Genomic DNA, 6,182 nt, shown 5'->3' with positions numbered 1-6,182 from the left:
ATACTTTCGTCTGCATTAGGTGCAAAGGGAAGCTTAGCAGCTGATGTCTTCTCGATAAAAAATCCAGGGTGTTGTTCGGCTTAATTTTTTTTTAACTAGGTCCAAAGTTCGGGTCGCACAACCTACCCAACCCTTACTAAAATGTTAATTAAAAATGTTCTACGGAAAAACTTGTGTCTGCACTAGGTGCAAAGGGAAGTTGGGTAGCTGTTGTCTACTTGATAACAAATTAAATCCAGGGTGTTGTTAGGCTTATTTTTTTTTAACTAGGTCCAAAGTTTGGGTCGGACACCCTACCCCATCCTTACAGAAAAGTTAATAACAAATGTTCTACGGCAATTATTTTGTCTGCATGCACTAGGTGCAAAGGGAAGCTGGGTAGCTGAGGTTTACTTGAGAAAAAATCCAGGGTGTTTTTCGGATTAGTTTAGTTTTTAAGAAGGTCGACAGTTGGGATCGGACACCCTACGCCACCCTTACAGAAAAAATAATAAAAAATGTTCTACGGCAAATATTTTGTCTGCACTAGGTGCAAAGGGAAGCTGGGTAGCTGAGGTCTACTTGAGAAAAAATCCAGGGTGTTGTTCGGGTTAGTTTTTTGTTAATGTAGGTCCAAAGTTGAGGTCGGACAACCTACCCCACCCTTACAGAAAAGTTAATAAAAATTGCCCTACGGCAATAATCTTGTGTGCAATAGGTGCAAAGAGAAGCTGGGTAGCTAATGTCTACTTGATAAAAAATCCAGGGTGTTGTTCGGCTTGGTTTTTTTTTTTTTTAAAGTAGGTCCAAAGTTGGGGTCGGACATCCTATCCCACCAATACAGAAAAGATAATAAAAAATATTATAAAGCAATACTTTTGTCCGAACTAGGTGCAAAGGGAAGCTGGGTAGCTGATGTCTACTTGATAAAAAATCCAGGGTGTTTTTCGGCTTATTTATTTTTTTATTAACTAGGTCCAAAGTTGGGGTCGGACACCCTACCCAACCCTTAGACAAAAGTTAATTAAAAATGTCCTAAGGCAATACATGTGTCCGAACTAGGTGCAAAAGAAAGCTAGGTAGCTGATGTCTACTTGATAAAAAAGCCAGGGTGTTTTTTCTTTTTTTTTTATATTTTTATTAACTAGGTCCAAAGTTGGGGTCGGGTACCCTTCCCCAACCTTACAGAAAATTTTATAAAAATTGTTCTACGGCAATAATTTTGTCTGCACTAGGTGCAAAGGGAAGCTAAGGTGCTGAGGTCTACTTGAGAAAAAATCCAGGGTGTTGTTCGTCTTAGTTTTGGTTTTTAAGTAGGTCCGAACTAGGTGCAAAAGAAAGCTAGGTAGCTGATGTCTACTTGATAAAAAAGCCAGGGTGTTTTTTCTTTTTTTTTTATATTTTTATTAACTAGGTCCAAAGTTGGGGTCGGGTACCCTTCCCCAACCTTACAGAAAATAATATAAAAAAAATGTTCTACGGCAATATTTTGTCCGCACTGGGTGCAAAAGAAAGCTAGGTAGCTGATGTCTATTTGATAAAAAATCCAGGGTGTTTTTTGGCTTATTTATTTTTTTTATTAACTAGGTCCAATGTTGGGGTCGGACACCCTACCCCACCCTTACAGAAAAGTTCATAAAGATTATTCTACGGCAATAATTTTGTCTGCACTAGGTGCAAAGAGAAGCTGGGTAGCTGATGTCTACTTGATAAAAAAATCCAGGTTGTTTTGCGGCTTAGTTTTGTTTTTAAGTAGGTCCACAGTTGGGGTCGGACACCCTTCCCCAACCTTACAGAAAAGTTAATAAAAAAAAAGGTTCTACGGCAATACTTTTGTCCGCACTAGGTGCAAAGGGAAGCTGGGTTGCTGATGTCTACTTGATAAAAAATCCATGGTGTTGTTCAGCTTAATTTTTTTTTTAACTAGGTCCAAAGTTGGGGTTGGACACCCTACAATACCCTTACTAAAAAAAAAATGTATAATGTTGTACGGTAAAACTTGTGTTTGCACAAGGTGCAAAGGGAAGCTGAGTAGCTGAGGCCTACTTGATAAAAAAATCCAGGGTGTTTTTCGGCTTAGTTTTGTTTTAAGTAGGTCCACAGTTGGAGTCGGACTCCCAACCCTCCGATCTTAACCCCAACCTTACAGAAAAGTTAAAAAAAAAAAAAAAATGTTATACTGCATTACATTTGTCTGCAATAGGTGCAAAGGGAAGCTGGGTAGCTGAGGTCTATATGAGAAAAAATCCAGAGTGTTTTTCGGCTTACTTTTGTTTTTTTAAAGTAGGTCCACAGCTGGGGTCGGACACCCTACCCCCACCTTACAGAAAAGTTCATAAACAAAAATGTTCTACGGCTATGCTTTTGTCTGCACTAGGTGCAAAGGGAAGCTGGGTAGCTGATGTCTACTTGATAAAAAATCCAGGGTGTTGCTCGTCTTAATATTTTTTTTTAAGTAGGTTCAAAGTTTGGGTCGGACAATCTTTCCCACCCTTACAGAAAAGTTAATAAAAAATGTTCTACGGCAATACGTTTACCCGCACTAGGTGCAAAGGGAAGCTGGGTTGCTGATGTCTACCTGATAAAAAATCCAGGGTGTTGTTCGGCTTAATCTCATTTTTTAAACTAGGTCCAATGATGGGGTCGGACACCCTACCCAACCCTTACTAAAAAGTTTATTATTAATGTTTTACGGCAAAACTTGTGTCTCTACTAGGTGCAAAGGGAAGCTGGGTAGCTGAGGTCTACCTGAAAAAAAAATCCAGGGTGTTTTTCGGATTAGTTTTGTTTTTAAGTAGGTCCAGAGTTTGGTTCGGACAACCTATCCCAACCTTACCGAAAAGTTAATATAAAATGTTCTACGGCAATACATTTGTCTGTACTAGGTGCAAAGGGAAGCTGGTTAGCTAAGATCTACATGAGAAAAAATACAGGGTGTTTTTTGTCTTAGTATTGTTTTAAAGTAGGTCCACAGATGGAATCGGACACCCATCCCCAACCTTACAGAAAAGTTAATAAAAAAAGTTCTACGGCAATACTTTTGTCTGCACTAGGTGCAAAAGGAAGCTGGGTAGCTGAGATCTGCTTGATAAAAAATTCAGGGTGTTTTCCGGCTTAGCTTTGTTTTTAAGTAGGTCCACAGCTGGAGTCGGACACCCTACCCCAACCTTACAGAAAAGTAAAAAAAAAAATGTTCTACGGCAAGACTTTTGTACACACTAGGTGCAAAGGTCAGCTGGATAGCTGAGGTCTACCTGAAAAAAAATCCAGGGTGTTTTTCGGATTGGTTTTGTTTTTAAGTAGGTCCAGAGTTTGGTTCGGACAACCCATCCCAACCTTACCGAAAAGTTAATAAAAATATTCTGTACGGCAAAACATTTGTCCGCATTAGGTGGAAATGGAACTGGGTTGCTGAGGTCAACATGATAACAGATCTAGGGTGTTGTTCGTTTTTTTCTTTTAAAGTAGGTCCAAAGTTGGGGTCGGACACCCTACATACCCTTACAGAAAAGTTAATAACAAATGTTCTACGGCATAACTTTTGTCTGCGCTAGTTACAAAGGGAAGCTGGGTAGCTTAGTTTTTTTTTGTTTTTAAGTAGGTCCACAGTTGGGGTCGGACACCCTACCCCACCCACACAGAAAAGTTGATAAAAAAACGTTCTACGGTAATACTTTTGTCTACACTAGGTGCAAAGTGAAGCTGTGTAGATGAGGTCTACTTGAGAATAAATCCAGGGTGTTCTTCGGCTTACTTTTTTTTAAGAAGGTCCAAAGTTGGGGTCGGACACCCTACCCAACCAAACTTTTGTTGACAGAAAAGTTAATAAAAAATGATCTACGGTAAAGCGTTTGCCGCACTAGGACCAAAGGGAAGCTGAGTAGCTAAAGTCTACTTGAGAAAAAATCCAGGGTTTTGTTTGGCATAGTTTTTTTTTAAAGTATATCCAAAGTTCAGATCAGACACCCTCACCACCTTTTCAGAAAAGTTAATAAAAAATGTTCTACGGCAACGTTTTTGTCCGCACTTGGTGCAAATGGAGCTGGGAAGCTGAGGTCTACATGAGAAAAAATCCAGGGTGTTGTTCGGCTTAGTTTTTTTCTTTTAAGGTAGGTAAAAAGATGGGTTCGCTAACCCTACCGCACACTTACCGAAAATTTAATAAAAAATGTTCTACGGAATACTTTTGTCCGCACTAGGTGCAAAGGGAAGCTGGGTAGCTGAGGTCAATCCAGGGTGTTGTTCGGCTTATTTTTTCTTTTTCTTTTAAGGTAGGTCCAAAGTTGGGGTCGGACACCTTACCCAACCCTTACTAAAAAGTTAATAAAATATGTTCTACGGCAATATTGTGTATGCACTAGGTGCAAAGGGAAGCTGGGTAGCTGAGGTCTACTTGAGAACAAATCCTGGGTTTTGTTTGGCTTTGTTTTTCTTTAAAGTAGGTCCAAAGTTGGGATCGTAATCTACTCCACCCTTTCGGAAAAGTTAAAAAGAAAAATTCTACCGCAATATTTTTGTCCGCACTAGGTGCGAATGGAGCTGGGTAGCTGAGGTCTACGTGAGAACAAATCCAGGCTGTTGTTCGGCTTGATGTTTTCTTTGATAGTAGGTCCAAAGTTGGGGTTGGAAATCCTACCGCACACTAACAGAAAAGTTAATAAAAAATGTTCTACGGGAATACCTTTGTCTGCACTAGGTGGAAAGGGAAGCTGGTTACTGAAGTCTACTTGAGAAAAAATCCAGGGTGTTCTTTTGCTTTTTATTTTTTTTAGTAGGTCCAACGTTTAGGTCGGACACCATACCTCACCATTTCAGAAAAGTTAATAAAAAAATGTTCTGCGGCAATACTTTTATCCGCACTAGGTGCAAAGGGAAGCTGGGTAGCTGAGATCTACTTGAGAAAAAATTCAGGGTTTCGTTTGACTGAGTTCTTTTTTCAAGTAAGTCCAATGTTGAGGTCAGGAATGTCAATGAAAAAATGTTCTGCGGCAATGCTTTTGTTCGCACTAGGTGCAAAATGAAATTGGGTAGCTGAGGTCTATATGAGAAAAAAATCCATGGTGTTGTTCGGCTTCCTTTTTTTTTTTTAAAGTAGGACACCCTACCCCACCCTTTCAGAAAAGTTAATAAAAAAATGTTCTGCGGCAATATTTTTGACCGCAGTAGGTGCAAATGGAGTTGGGTAGCTGAGGTCTACATGAGAACAAATCCAGGGAGTTGTTAGGCTTAGGTTTTTTAAGTAAGTCCGAAGTTTCGGTCGAAAATTTTACCGCACACTTACAGAAAAGTTAATAAAAAATATACAACGGCAATTCTTGTGTCCGCACTAGGTGCAAAGGGAAGCTTGGTAGCTGATGTTTTCTTGATAAAAAATCCAGGGTGTTGTTCGGATCAGTTTTTTTTTTAAATAGGTCCAAAGTTGAGGACGGACACCCTACACAACCCTTACTAAAAAGTTAATAAAAAATGTGTTACGGAAACTTTTGCATGCACTAGGTGCATACGGAAGCTGGGTAGCTGAGGTCTTCTTGGGAAAAAATCCAGGGTGTTGTTCGGCTTAATATTTTTTTTAAGTAGGTCCAAAGTTGGGGTCGGACACCCTACCCCACCCTTGCATAAAAGGTAATAAAAAAAATTCTACGGCAATACTTTTGTCCGTACTAGATGCAAAGGGAAGCCGGGTAACCTAGGTCTACTTGATAAACAAATCCAGGTTCATTTTGGAACATCAATGAGAAAAGCTTTTTAAAAAATGGAGAAATAACGTTCAATATAATACATTTCATATTTGAATCAAATGTAACCTTTGGCAAGCATTGGCAAGGACAGAACTGTTCTTCAAATTTCAAAACAAATAAATCAAGAATTTCTACAATTAACCATTTAAGAAATCATAATGCAAATCAATAAACTTACTGCAAAGGTTTAAATCCAACATGCTAGGACTTCATTTAATAGATTTTGTTTTACTTCAATAACGACCAGTATTACCTGTGTAACATGATACATTTAAATGACATAATGACAGTATGAAGACAAACCCCCTTTGTACTTTTTAGTTTTGCACTGTTTGACAAGATGTCGTTGTCGAGGAAAGAAAACATTTTTCTACTTTGTCATCCTGTTAATCAGCATTCAACATTACAAAACGGACATGATCGTTATCCATGTACAGACTATAAATGTTATCAAGAAACCTTATT

Source organism: Mytilus trossulus, unplaced genomic scaffold (genome assembly GCF_036588685.1).
Source record: "Mytilus trossulus isolate FHL-02 unplaced genomic scaffold, PNRI_Mtr1.1.1.hap1 h1tg000110l__unscaffolded, whole genome shotgun sequence".
NCBI classification, from domain to species: domain Eukaryota; kingdom Metazoa; phylum Mollusca; class Bivalvia; order Mytilida; family Mytilidae; genus Mytilus; species Mytilus trossulus.
The sequence above is the reverse complement of the archived record's forward strand: the minus strand, read 5'-3'. Positions refer to the sequence as shown.